Genomic DNA, 15,677 nt, shown 5'->3' with positions numbered 1-15,677 from the left:
CCTTGAGTAAGATGGTGTGTTTGGCTGGGTCTGCTTCCAGATGCTGTATCGTCAAAAAGAAAGTTTTCTTGGCTTGATAAATAACAGATCAGAGATGTCCTTCTCTAATCTTTCTGACCATGTTTCAAGGGTCCCAGTCACATAAAATGAGTGAATGGCTGTCCAGAGGACTACACCATTTACCACAAATTACTTCTTTATGGAAGAATCAATTTTATAGTCTCCTGAATTTCAAACACTTGCCTCTTCAATCCAGTGGAATTACTCTTTTGAGAGCCAAGCCTGAGATAGATGACTCCAAGGATCTACTCTTGGGGCTATGAAATATCTGTTGTAAAAATCGAGAGAGGACCTATAAGTCTTTGCAAAAGACTCTGAGTAAAGAAAACATGTATCAACACTTCAACATTAGATGGCAAAAAGTGTCCAGACTAATCTGTTGAGTCTCCAACAATCTTCTGTCCTGACACCCCAGGAAGTTAAATTCAAGTCAATGCAATACAACAGAAGTAGAAAGTGCTATCAAGAGACACCCCCTCCATGCTGTCCAGGAAACTCCCACGTGCGTGGTTTTCTGCTCATGCAGCAGAGTTTTGCAAAGCTGAACTCATGAGAATAAAGCTTTAAAGACACATTAACTGATTTCAACTCCTGAGGAGACAATCTGCAACAATCTGCAACTTGGAAAACAAATACCACTGCAAGACCTGGGGAACAAAATGAAATGCATTCAGGAGAGATGATTCCAACAGCTCTTAAGCTCTTGCAGTCTCAAGAAGAAATCCATAATACTGATGGTGATTCCCTTAATCCATGTTGCAGAGCACAAATCATCATCTGGGTGAAAGTGAAGGGAAAGTACACCCTCAACAGAACTTTCAACAATTCAAGCTGTCACACAAGGCTTGACAAATCCATTTGCCTGCTTTTAAGTGGCACACAGAAAATTGCCTGACTTGGTGCTCATCAGTTTCTGCAGATCTACTGATCTTATTAGAAAGAATTAAAGCTGTAAGGATTGGAAAGATAGTAAGTATAAATGAGCCTAACATTTCACTGCATGCCTGAAACTCTGTGTTTCAGCTACTGCATTCATGGCAGAGCCTCCACAAGCAGCAAATAAAACAAGAATTCCAGTCCTTAGCTAACAGCATCATGTCTAGAACTGTAAAAGAATGAAAGAACTTTTGTCCTGATGCTGCATGTCTAGTTAAAGATTGAAACTGTTTATGTCAAGATGTGAAACTGCATAGAAGAGCCTGTGGGGAGGCACAGTCCAGCTCTTGCACCAAAATTACATAATTTGTTCTCTGTACACAGCAGATTTGCTGCTCACCAACCCCAGTTCCTTCTCCCTACAGGAAGATGAAGGCACACAGAAAAACAGGGCAGGACACAGAGGCAGCATTTGCAGGACTGTGTCTCCCAGACTTTACCCCACAAACTCTTCTGTGCCTCCTGCTGACACTGGTGGAGAAGAAATCCCATCCCCAGAGATGGTTGAGAAAGCTCTACACAGTCACACTGCCTTCAAGCATGTCCCAGACTCTAAGGCCACATCCAAGCAGCAGTGGATTGATCTACAGAAATTCTCAACTCTTATTTCTTACCATGTAAATCTCTGCAACAGGAACGTGAGTGACTGCACCGGGTCATTCAGGGTGCCTACAAGCCACTAATTCTGCCAGGAATGTAAAGTCTAAAATACCTCTTGATCCAGCTGGCAATTACCTTTTCACTAGTACACACTACCTTTCACCACCTCTGGAGGTGCCTACATGCAGATGGGTAAACATCTTCCACTGTATTCACTAAACTGAGCAGACATAAACAGAAATATGGTCTTTATTCCTCTCCAAGTGAGAGCAGATGAGATCAGTGCTGAAAGCCCACTAACAGGCCATGGATGCACTCTTTACCATCAGATTTGACAGGTGTCCACAAACACAAGGCAAAAAGATCTGGCTCATGCCCTGAGCACCAGGCAGAGGACCAAGAGGAGGAGGATGGTAAAAGACCAGGATTGTTGAAGACCATGGAACATCAGGAAGCAGTGAGGGCTGCTGAATTCTCTGAATTCAGGGTGGTTAGGAGCTGCCCATTGGTTTGCTCAGACATGTGTATTTTTACACTTCACTTCTAAGTACTTCCCTAAAAAGTTCTTTGCCAAAACAAACTGGTTCTCTATTTAAGAAGTGCTGATTCTGTAAACAGGTAGAATTCACCATTTCCTTTGTTTATCTTTTATATCTTATCTGTGCCCTTCAGTTTCTATTCAATGTGATATGGCTTCACCATACAGTTACTAAACATGTGGGGCCTTTTGCTCAAGCACCCAAGCAGGCCCCCAAGAGAAGCTGAATGCTCCTTAAAGTATTTTCTGTATTTACCAAAATGGCTAGTTTTGGATAAGGCTGTGTGTAGGACCTCATATTTCTCAAGAAAGAAGTGTTCCTTCCCATCACTTTCAAAATGGAGCTGACAGTAGAAGACATCAGCTGTGACTTTCCAAACAGGCATCAGGCACAGAAATAATAGAGTGAGACATCTAAAAAACATTACCTTGGACTAGAGTCTCTCCCCCTGAGGTAATTAAGCCTTTGTTCTGATGTATATACAAATGTCTCATTAGCTCTTTCTGAGAGCTTACTACACAGAGGACATGTTCAGTTGTTTGCAAGCTCTCACATCTAAATTATTTCCAGATCACAAGTGCAGTGTTCTCTAGCTTTCATCTAAATTCTTTCTTCTTAAACTTATAACCTCTTTTCTTGTTTATATTTTAAAAATGTTATATTGATAGGCTCGACTGATCAGATGATCCAGATATTCCTGCTCAATTCCCATCACTTTGATAACCTACTGACCTTTGAAAAAAGGTCTACATCTACATGATTTATTGAGATTTAGAAATTTCTTCTGAGATGTCAATACTGCCAGATTTAACATCATCTCCTTTGCAACTCCACTTGTGAAAAAAGAACAAGTGTTGGAGGATGACTTGTTCCTGACAACCACTTCTGTCAGTTAGCCAGGCTTAAATCCACTCAATGTGTACCTTATTAATATGGTTATACAGCTAATCCCCATGTTGTGTGATAATAAGTCAAATGCACTGCTGAAGGCTAAATATATTAAATATAAGCCATGGAATTAACTTTATCTACTAAATGTAAACTAAATAAAAAATTAAATCCTGGTTTCTTCAATAAGATGTCCTTCATAATACCACATTAATTCAAATTAATTTAATACTTGTCCTCCACTACTGGAACTTCATATCAGCACTGTTGCAGTTGCCAAATAAGCTTTTTTCATCATGAATTCAGCCTGACACCAGCCATAACCCCAGTCTGCACCCATTGCTTGTTCCCTCTCCTCCTGTCCCAGCGTAAATCAGAACCAGATGATCTGCTAAAATGTAAACCATGCTTTAGAATTTCTGTATTGAATACACATACAGATAGGAAAATATTTAGGACAGTAAGAACCAACAATATTAATTCATTTCCTCACGGAACAAATGTGCAGTTTTTCACTTTTAATACTCACTGAAGAAGAAATGGAACTGCTAAAGGAGATCTGTCTACATCATGGCTTCATTTAATAAAGTTAATACTGAAATTATGTTTATATATACATATATATATATATATGTACATGCATATATATATATATATGTATGTATGTATGAAACCTGCATTTTTAAAAGGACTACTTATTTAACTACAGATGTCAGATTACAGACTGGTAATTCTGCCCAACAATTTCCTTTTTTGCTTCACTTTGAGTTCAGTTACTTTTATTTGTCCTCAATTATTCAGCAGAAACCAGTAACATCAATAAAAAAATGTCAATTTTGATCTGCCTCTAAGATGCAAGAGCTGTAGATAGATTTTCAGTCAGCAGACAGGGTGAGTAGAACAGCTATTATTAACAGCTGTTAGAGAGAGTGGCAGGACCAGAAGACAGCTCCTAGATTTAGGCTGGATTAAGTGGATACTGTGGTCAGACAGACCTTCAAGCACTGTAAATAACTTTAAAACTCTACATTGTGGCTGTATTCTCTCTGCTGTCAGAATTGGTTAGGTCACATCAGGAGATGGTTTACAGCAAAGTGACAAGGACTTTGCTGAATTGCAAACTGTATATGGCTTATCATAATAAATTAAAATTACTTAATACAGGTACTGGAACAAAGGTCTACAAGAACAAGTGAGGCAAAGAAGATTGGCATAGAACTAATCAGAAAATCACTATAGGAGAGCAGAAAATACAGCAGCTTTTCTAGAAAGTTCACTAGCTGTTAAATAACATTTTCTGCTTCTCCCCATGCTATCAAATCATTCTTTGGTGTCTTAGGTTACAATGTAAGATGAAACCAAAACTATGTATGCTATCACCATCTTCATAAGCTGCTAAAAGCAGGTGGGGAGTGTTCCTTATCTCTTCCATGACTCATTCCTGATAACCCTGGGAGCCATCTCTGCTATCTCTGTCAGTGGGCAGTGAGTGTCCCTGCATGGCTGATAAATGACATCATCCCACTGGGAGATGCTCCACCCAGGGGAGGAACTGAGTATTCCTGGCTGGATATAATCCGAGGATTGGAACACCACAGCAGCTTTACCTGTAGGATTCCCAGAGGACAAGAGCTATATAACCACCACTGGACCTTCAAGGGAAGATCAAACCCTTCTGTAGATCACTGCTTCAATGGAACCACATCTGTCCCTTCAAGAGGGCTGCAGCCACCATTTCATCAGACTGCTGCCACCACCCTGACCCTCAGGGTGCCAGGCTCTACCCTGACTCTGGCAGTTTAAGCCAGTGTTTCCTGCCTTTATTTTAATTTTCCTATTAAATTGTAGCTCTGACTCTGAATCTCCCACTGGTTTGTTTTTAATTAGTACATTTGGGTTTTTGCCACCTGTATTTAAAATTGACTAGTCAAATGGAAATAACTTTTAATTGGACAGATACCCAAGTTCCATGATCATTGGGGATAAATACCCAGTTTTCATGAGCCAAAGACAGGATATCAGTGTTATTCATATTAAGAAAGGAATCAAAGCAACATGTTTTGCAGCAGTTCCTAATCCTGTTTAACAAAAGCACAGAGATCATACTAGCATTTAATTTTCTTTTTCCTTTCATTTCTAATGCCAGTTTCTAATGCCATTTCTGTTTGCCAATATTCATCTCAAAAATTAAACCAAAACCCCATAAAGTATAGAACAAAAAAAAGACTCCAAACCCAAATAACCCAAAACAGCTACTGGTAAAGAGCTCAAATGATCACAGAAATGTCTTTTCTTCTTCACCATCAATATTTTCAGATTCCCCTTATTGCTCTCTGAAGTTCCTGGTTTGTGTTCTGTAGCACTGTAGCTTTGGAATAGAACAAACAATGAGAAAATTACTTTCATTCAAGTATTTTGTGCTCTTATGCTAAGTACCTCCATGAACTTCAAGAGAGATCGCTTCATGCAGCATCTCCTCATGGCACAGAGGAGCAGAGGCAGGACCAGTCCTTGTGAAGGTTCTTCCTGCCCTTGCCTCTGAGCCTCCCCACACTCACTGCACCCAACTGGTGCCCTGTGTGCCCAGCCACCAGTGCTGCTCACCAGTTTCTGTGCTGGGTCCCAGGGAGGAAGATGGCACCACAAACTTCTGCTGCTCCTTTTCAACAGGAGCATCTCTTCATGCCCATCTTGCATTATTAGTAAGGCTTTTAAATTAAGAATAGCCAAGAAGGTAAGGGGATTCTTTCAGGAAGCACTTAAATATCTTGGAAATTTAAGCCCATATCCCCAAAATATTATAGACTGATTTCTACTCTGTTCAAAAAGATCCAGTTGGCCTTAAAAATCCAGCCTTTAAAACTTTAAATTCTACTGAAAAGGTGATATGGAAGAGGAACTAGAGCACTTTTTAAAATTGAAACCTAAGTCTTTCCTTACATTAACAGCAGCTCCTTTGATAATCTAAGCTGAAAGGAATCCAATACATTTTTCACTCTCTAGTCTTACTTTTAATACCCTGTTAGCTTGGCTAACGAAAATAGATGAATCCATTTCACTTGCAGCTTCCTGAGCACCAGGTGAGCTCCCCAGCCCCCAGCACAGCCCAAGCTGCCTTTGGGAAAACACAGCTGCTCCAGGCCTCTGCAGGTAAGGGAATGGAATTACTCCTATGGCTCTTCATTTGGAAAAATGGGGGAGGAGTGGCTTAGGGATAACCTTAAACAATTGTGGTTACTCTCAGGGAAGAATGCAGATTTTTAATTTCTCTTTTTGAATTTTTAGTACTTGCAACTGGAAAGGGATGCCATTGTTATAATGCACACAGTAAGGAAACAAACTCCAGTTCTCCAAACTATTTTGTTTACTTTGCTAGGAAAACATCAATGCAATAAAAGCTCTTCAAACTGCTCCAAGTCATCTTTACCAAGTTCAGATAAGCATCTTTTTGACCACAGCTAGCCAAAATAAGACCATGATGTAAAAAGCTCACCTACAGGAAAAAGATATTTTTTTGTGTTACTAATTTTATAATACATTTTATCATGTTTCTCTTGAGTGAGTTTTCTACAGAAACTTGCCAAACTCATTTACAAATACTCCCAGCTTTTGGGAGATAATAAAAAAGGTTCACCTATTTACTCCAGCTGCTTCCAATACCTGCAGCAATTACCCCACTGAGGTGAACTGCAGTTAGAGACTACCCAGACTCATATTCCTATCCCCATCATTTACCAGCAGTTTAATTTTGTTCTTCTTATATTCACTAACCCATGTTGAGAATCTTTACAAGCAAGTGTACCACTCCTTTAATTAGTAATTTCCTGAGTTGTATTCTGCTTTTACTTCACCTTTTAATTACTAACAATAACTAAACTCCACCTCATAACAAAAGCAATCTGAATAGCTCAACAGAAAACTGGGATTTGACTCTCATACTCCAAAGGAGCACAGCTGTGGAAGCAGCTGAGCAGGAAGGAGGCCTGGGGTGGTTCTGAGGGCACACCTGAACGTTGCACAAAGAAACAGGAGATCCAGCTGAGGATGGTCATTTGCTGTCACAGGTACTGAAGGGAGAACTGGAGTTTCTCTGTCTCCACAGAGACAAGAAATAATGAAAGGAAAAACATAAAGTGGTCAAACAGACTTGTTTGGCATCTCCCAGCAGAGCTCAGCATGGAAACACATTTTGAAGTTCTGGTCCAAGCCTCAGCCCCTGGACACACTGATCCTTGTCCCAGCTGGCTGACTTGGCAGTGTCTCAGCTGGCAGCTTTCTCAACTTCAGCTATTAGATGAGCATTTATTAAAATTCTAGTTTTCTGTTCTGTTCTCATATGAGAACTTCAGTGCAAGGCAAGTTCATCTAGCCCCATTAATGAATTATGTGCATTAACAGGATTAAAAACCCAAGTATTTTTCACACCTCAGGATACACAGGCTATGCACTGGCACACTGGCACTTAGTGATGATTTTTTACAATTCACAGCATCACTAAGGTTGGGAAAGCCCTCCAAGACCACTGAGCCCAACCTGAAATCAATTCCCACCTTGTCCCCAGCCCAGAGCCCTGAGTGCCACATGCAGGCATTTCTTGGACACCTCCAGGGATGGGCACTCCAAACCTCCCTGGGCAGCCCTGCCAATGTCTGACCACCCTCTGCAAGAAGAAATTCCTCCTGGTGTCCACCCTGAACCTCCCCATGTGCTGCTTGAGGCCATTTCCTCTTGTTCTGTCCACCCTGTGCTTTGATGCCCCCATACCCACACAACAGGATTCTTTAGCCTTGGACAAAATTGTATATTCAGGCCAATTCATAATTAATTTCCTAAGGACTCTCCTATGCAACAAATATGTTCCTTGAACAGGGAATACCAATGGACTTCACAGAAAATTAATCTGATTCAGTCTCCTAGCTGAAAAAAGATAAAGTATACAATATTCTAAGAACTATTTGTTTTTATTCAGAATATAGATAATTGTATAAACCATTTAAAGGCTTCTGAGTTTGCTATCTACAACTCTCAAACTATTACCTTGCTATGAATCGTCTTTGAAGAAAAAGGAGGAATAAACCAACAAGAAAGACAAGAAAAAACAAATTACCAACCTGATGAAATCCTAGTGGCTTCTCAAGCTCTCATTACTAAAATGCTATCCTTTTGCTTCCTATTTCCCACTCTTCTTTCCTAAAAACCCTGATAACATGAGGAATCTATTTTCATTTTTACAACTTTTTGATTTACTCTATGTTGGATATTTGCAGTAACAGCGAGGTCATGTCAATTTTTTTGTAAATTTTTTGTTGGCTAAAGATCATATCTATATCTACTTTTACTTGCTTTCATGTTTAGTAGCCTTACAAGCATTCATCTTCCCTAATCCCTTTGGACTTCTGCACCTTTCAACCAAGTCTCAGCAGTCCTGCACTCCAACTCAGAGCAGCATTTACTTTCTCTAATTACTCTGAAAATCAAGACATTTGAATGGCATTATAAATAGTGAGTTTGATATTATATTGCCTAGACTCCCGTGACAAGAGATCAGAGCTACACACAAAATACACACTCAATCTCTGGGTGCTGCTGAGGCAAACAAACACCCTGCAAAATGCAGTGGCCACCTGCAGTTACTGATCCTGAAATCTGGGATGGGCTGCTTGGTATTTCTCATTTCAGTGGTCCTCAGTCCTGTGCTGAGGGAACCACCCAGTGTTCCCATGCTGTACAGACACCTTTTGTGTGGACTCTGGACATGTGGGGCAAACCCTGGCTAGGAGTGAAGCCCTGGAATGGCCACAGTCACTGGTGTTCTCCTCCTCACCTCTGCAGGCACGAATGCTTCAGAATTGCACAGTCCTCTGGCAGCTTTGCATGTAGATCAAGGAGGATAAAAGGGGAATATTGGGTCTTACCAAGAAGAATTTGGACAGGTTCACGTGTCTTTTCCCAAAAGTGATTGTAGGATGAGGAATGCAAGAATCTTCTGAAGCTGCTAATAACCCCACAGGGCACTGCTACTCAGTCTTTTGAGAGAGATGTGTTTTATAGCTGTAACAACAACTCCTGGAGCTGCTAAAGCATATCTGATGCTGTGTGTCATCAGGGCTTATTTAAAGCAATTTTAAATATTGCAGGGAGAGATATGAATGTGTGTGTGCACACTTCCATCCTCTAAAATCTGAAATAGATACAAATAATATTTCAAACATACACAGTATCTAACTAGAGTACTGAGTTTCATTATTTCACCCATGCAGCTGGTTTCATGATATCACACCTCTCAGACATTCCATAATCTAATAACTTTGCCAATGAAGAAAATGCATTTTGGAGGCTAACTAGTGCTTTTTTAAAGGCAACAGTATTCCTTCTGGTGTCTTTCCACCTAACTGGTACAAATCCTCCTTAACAAAGGCTTTGACAAGCTCCTGTATGTGCAGGAAGCCCTCCTGAATCTCTCAGCACATTGCAATACTGAACAGAGCTCCACACCAAGTACGCGGATCTTGAAAACACTTCTGACAACCTCATGTCAGAATTTAACCATTCAAAACCCACAGGTTTTCAGGTCTTAAGAGGCTTTAAGTTCTCCCTGCAATAAGATGTTATCACTCCTTGATGGCTTTAGAAAGAAAAAATACTCTATGGGAACAAGCAAAAGATCAGGCTGATAACAAGCAAAATTCTGATCTCTGGTACTTCTAATTTCTACTCTAATCTCATTTTTTTAAAGTTTCTTTACTTTATAAATGACATTTTTAACACACTCCTTTCACCACTATTTTCTGAACTATCCTCTCCCAGGTTCATTACTGCCTGTTGTAATCTGTCCACAACATTTTTACAAAACATATATCCCAAATATCTCAAATAGTGGGTGAGATACTGTAAGATACTTTTCCTTGCTTTACTATTGAATGTGTCTGAAGAGAGACAAATATAATTCAAAAGATACAAGTGGGGAGGGAGGGAGGGAGGGAGGGAGGGAGGGAAAGGGAAGGAGAAGGGAAGGAGAGGAGAAGGAGAAGAAGGAGGAGGAGGAGGAGAGGAGAGAGGAAAAGGAAAAGGAAAAGGAAAAGGAAAAGGAAAAGGAAAAGGAAAAGGAAAAGGAAAAGGAAAAGGAAAAGGAAAAGGAAAAGGAAAAGGAAAAGGAGCTTGCTGGCTTCCTCTCTGGTGCAACTTAAACAGCAAAAATGCCAGTCAAGCAATTTCAAAGAAACGAAATATGAAAGCAGATGTGCTGAAAATGAAGTTGGTAGTTTAAACTGATGCCCAATCCCACCTGAAGTCTGGAAAGAGGGAAGCTGTATTTTCAGCCATGATTCTTCAGTGCTACATGAGTATGGGAGCCTCACCAGAGCTCTGCTCTCTGCTTCACAGTCCCTGTCAGCCGTTGGCAACACAATCACAGCTGGCACAGAATTTCCATGTCACCTTTTCTCTACATCCCATTCAGAATAAAACAGCATGCAGAATGCACCTAGGAAAAGCCACACTTGGAATTTTGAGCAATGTACATTCAGTCCAGTGTGCTGTATGACTTCACATGTATTTACAGAAGAATATCTTGCAAGACAACAGTTTGAAGCATTTGTTCAGTGAAATGTCATTCCTGTCAACTGCACCATTCTTTGAACAGCCACATCAGACCATTTTTTCACTGCAAGGGGTAGCATGAAAGTCTCAAGGCCAATGTGTTTTTCTGGGTTTTTTGTGTAAGATAAAGTCTGCATCAGAAAAAAGTAATACAGCTTTCCCCCATTCTTAACGGGTTTCTTCTTTTCTATCATGCCTAAAAGATGTTCCTCAGCACAGGCTGAAAGCTTATTCAGCTGCTCACACTCAGAGCAGTATTACCATGCAGGGTTTGTAAGTATATCTCAGACAGGCACACTTCCAGGGAGTTTAACAGATACTTTGTTTGTACAATACAAATCAGCAAGGCTAGTGGCTTTAAAAAAGTATTCTTGTTAGCAAAATGCTCTGTGAACATTACTTTTATCAAAACCATGTGCCAACTCACTGCACAAATAAATTGTAACCTCATAAAATTGTCAAAATTGTATCCCTTAGGAACAACAAAGCACTTTCTGCATTGTAAAGTATTTCATATTTTGTTTCTAGTATGTAAAGTCTAACAGGCTACATGATTTGATTTATATTTTGGGGATCCAGTACATCTATTAGCTATGTAAAACAGAGCACACCAAATATTTCACAGTTTATGCTCTGAGTTTCAATTATTCCTGACACTGAAATAATGAACTGGTGGTGCAGGCAAGAAAGTATTGGGGGGGATCAAAAACCAAAACCCAAAAGTGCTGGCACTGGCCAGGCTCCCCAGGAATGGGCACAGCCCCGAGGCTGCCAGAGCTCCAGGAGGGTTTGCAGAACACTGCCAGGCACAGGATGGGATTGTTGGGGGTCTGGATGGTCCCTGTGTGTCCCTTCCAACTCAGCCTGTTCTGTGAATAAAAAAGAATTGTCTGCTGATTACTGCCAGCCTAAATCATTCCAGAGCAAAGCAGGAGCCAGACTGGGGAAACATTAAGAACTAAGAGACCAAGAAAAGATGTAGCTGCATAAAGAAATAGTAGCTTTCTAATACTGGAGTGGAGAAATATTTTAATTCATCAGCTGCAGGAAGCTATACCATCATTAACATTGAAATTAATATTCCTATGGGAATTAAAAAAACTATTTTATTATGAATAAAAAAAAATAAATCAATATGAAATAAATCTAGATAGATTGCTGCTATGAATGAAAACCCTACCTCAGTTCACAAGTTACCAGTTTTGGAAATGAAGATCATACCTGCAAGTCAGTAGCCATTTTTTTAAAAGTGACACACACAAATCCTTGCTTAAATCCCTCTAGGAGTCTGTCCCATGCAGTAAAACCCCCCAATACTATCTGCATGTCAACACAGGAACACTGACAGCAATCTGCACTCAACAAGAGTCACACCAACGCATTTGAACAATTCTTTCAGTTTTTCAGATGATGAAAACACAAGTTTCCTTGTGTCTCTTTTTTTAATCCTGGATAAATTGTTCTGAGTAGTGGAAACAATTGCTCCAATACACATATTAAAACTTTAAGATCAGCTTTGTTATATATGTTGACGTTTTCCTCAAGTACCACAAAAACCCTGCTGTACATGTGAACAGCAAACCCCCAGGTCCCCAGACAATAGCTCTGCCCCCCTGCCATTAAAATGACAAACTACATCCCCAGCTGCAGCACACCCAAACTCCATTACAGATGAGATTTAAAATTGAGCAATGCACCAAGGCAGCTATTAGTCTTTCAACTCAAGTGTCGACTTCAAACAAATTAATGGCTGAGCAATCTCAGCCAAATGGCATCTTGACAATTACAAACTGCAATTCTAAATCCAAATTCCAGTGCAAGATTACTGAGTAAGTTTTCTGAACTGTAGTAATTTGCTTGAGTAAAAGAAATACTGCTGAATGTGGCTCTGCAAGTTATCACATCCACTTCAGCATCCCATTCTGAAAAGAAAGACACATGGTGGAGATGAAAGAAGAAGAGATCAGAGCAGGAATGTGATATACAAGAGCTGGAAGTTACAGCAAACATGCAACCCTTGTCAAATTCCTCCAACTACACCCATCTACACAGAATCTACAGCTAAGATGAAACCGAATATTCTCCAAGAACCAGCATGATATGAACTGTATCTCAGCTTGAAACTACAAAGGAATTGGCCATAGTTGAGATTTTTGCACACTATCATCCATTTTCAGCACACACTCCTGGAATTAGGGAAGACAAGCAAGCAGACAGTAGCAACTAATTGTATGGCCCTTTCCTTCTTCTTAGAGATTTTTTTTTTCTCTTCAAAGCTTTATAGATTGATTGCAAAGCTCTGCTGCAAATCAAAAGGAAGCCACTACTCATTACCCAGTTAGAATTTTCTGAGCTCTTTACTGTGAAGCTATTTCTCTGCTGTTTGATCCAAAGGCCACTGGCAATGGCTGTGAGTGCACTACCTGCCATGGCAGCTGAGACTCATTTTTTCCCAGATCCATTTTCAACAGCTTGATGAATTTACATCTGCTTCCAGTTCTAAAGAGAACCACCAAGGCATATGAATCATGGATCCAAAACAGCTGTTCAGAGTGGACAAAAAAAGGAAAAAAATGTAGTCTAAGAGTGAGTAAGAGTCAAAGAAGGTGCATGGTCTACCAGTGTACACCAACATGCCCAGCTGTGATTACCTGCAGTCCACCTGAAAACTAAGGGAAGTGATGCCTTTTTCTTCTTCTTCAAGAAATAGAAAATGTGAAGTACTGCTGCCAGTGTAAAACTTATCCCTCAGCAAAAAAAAAAAAAAAAAAAAAAATACATTGAAGGACACAAGCATCCTGCTCACCCCTATCAGCTTCCAACTTCCTTCCTGATGTAAGAAAGATGGCAGAGAAAGTTTCATTTTCATTTTCTGAGGTTTTTTACCTCTGAAATAGACCAAGTCTCTTCTTTCTGCTACTGCTGGAGGATACTACTCAAACAAAGCACTTCCATTTTCCAGTCCTTCAGCATGCAGTAGGGCACTCAGTCCTTCAGTCATTTTTTTTCTAGATCCAAGCAAATAATTGAAGCCATATTTTCATCACTACCAGCTTTGAGAAGCCCTGTGCCTCTTGTTTTAGTCCAGCTCCAAACAGCAGGTCTCTGGCACAATCCAGCCTTGGCTGGCCAAGCCCTAGCAGCTACAGGAGGCACCTGAAGGGACATGGGTATGTCCTGGGAGCAATGCTGGGTGTTAGCAGAGGGCCAGTGAGCCTGGGTGGGAGCAGTGCAGGAAGATGAATGGCACCTGGCAGTGATCTGGCATTTATCTGGAGTGACAATGGTGACATCTATGATTTGCCATGATTTGTAGCTGGAAGCCAGGAGCTCTACATCCCATTCAGGTGTTGAGGATTAAGGCAAAGCCACCAGCAGATGTGGGATTCATATTCTCTGAACTTGGGAGAAGCAGTGAGGAAAGCAAAGAATGATCCCAATATTTTTTATTTTATTTACTGCTCCTGTGTTTGTTCACCAGTGGAGTGCATGGTGGAAGATTGTTTACCTGAAGGGAATTGATAATTGATTCTGGTGTGAGTGTTTTGATTCACTGACCAATTGGATCAGTGTGTGTGTGTGCATGTGTGTGTCAGGACTGTCAGCTGACAGTCATGGGTGCTGTGCAGCTGGAGTTGAGTGCTTGGCAGGTTCAGTTTAGATATAATGCAATATAGTATAGATTAATATAGTATAATAAAGTAATTAATTAGCCTTCTGATAAGAGGGAGCCCTCCTCATCATTCCTTCCTTCACTGGGGGTGCCCTGCAAATGCTGTAAGCAGCCAGAGAGGTGAAGGGGTGCAAAGTGCTGGCTGGCAGGGGGGACCTCCTGTCTGAGCTGGTGCCACTGGCAGCCCACACTGCCCTGAGCCCACAGGGCACAGCCCAGTGAGCTGGCCCAGCACAAAGCTGTGACACACTGCCTTTGTCTGGCACAGCCTCAAGTGAGACCCCTCAGCAGGCTCTGCCTACACTGTTGGAACCCTGGATGCTGAGAATTTTAAACTTTCTGTGCTGAAAGGCACAGACCCACAAGAGAATACTACATTTAGCCTGAGGCCATAGAGAAAGCTTCCAAAATTAACTGATAGCACTAAAATTACAAGTGTATAGTTTAAATAAGAGTGTGTAATATCACAAAGTAGAAAGCTTAGAGTTTAAAGTTTTAAAATGTAGCAATATGTATGGGGCAAGATAGAGGTTTTAAGGCAGTAGGTAGTTGTTCTTCACCCTCTTCTTCATAAGTTTAGGTAGTGTTTTATAATTAGACAGAAAAATCGGCATTGTGAGACACAAAAGATTAGTTGTTAAATTAAAAGTGAAAATAATGTGTCATTTCTTAATTAGATAGACCTAAAAATTAACCTTTTTTAAGGTTAATTGTTAACCTTAAAACACTTTGTAGAGAAAGATAGTTAACCATTTTGTAACTTGTTAGTAGAATGCAGTAGAACTCACAAGTTATAAAACTGTAATATAAATAAAAGATAATAAACATTTACACTTGAACACAAAATATCATCTCGAGAGCTTTCAATCCCAACCCCAACAAAAAAAAAAAGCCAAGAACTAACAGTACACATGCTTGATTTTTCCAAGCTGTCTTCAGAGCATCAAAGCAGAGGCAAAGGGCATAACCCTGTCCCTCCTCTGCCACTGAGCAGGAGGGGAAAGTGGAGCAAGGTTAAATGTACAGACTGGACCCTGAAGGAATGAATACACCTGGCAAACAACAAAGTAATTGAGCTAAAAATAACCCAGAGGTATCTTGCTCACAGATGCAGGTGCAGCCTGCAGAGCAGCAGTGCATTCTGTGGAGACCAAGGGGGGAACATGCAGGAGGTCACAGAGCTCCACCTGAGATCTGGCAAAGTCACCTGGGCTACAGAATAGGGTTCATAAAAGGAGAGCAGTGCATTTCCCCATATTTTGAAAGAAATTTTTCAATGCTTGTCACAATAATCTGAAATAACATTCTGAACTGCTGAAAGGCCTCACAAAAACTTAAAATTACTTATGCATGCTAAGCAAAACTGAACCAAAATGTAACAT

General features: G+C 40.5%; 1 protein-coding gene across 2 annotated transcripts in view; it reads right to left on the bottom strand.

The window, feature by feature from the left end:
* The window catches only part of PEPD (peptidase D), a 151,542-nt gene that overhangs the window by 76,960 nt on the left and 58,905 nt on the right, over positions 1-15,677 (bottom strand). The window lies entirely within an intron of this gene.

Source organism: Molothrus ater, chromosome 12, assembly GCF_012460135.2.
Source record: "Molothrus ater isolate BHLD 08-10-18 breed brown headed cowbird chromosome 12, BPBGC_Mater_1.1, whole genome shotgun sequence".
NCBI lineage: Eukaryota > Metazoa > Chordata > Aves > Passeriformes > Icteridae > Molothrus > Molothrus ater.
Note: the sequence above shows the minus strand (reverse complement) of the source record. Positions and strands in the feature narration are given on the sequence as shown.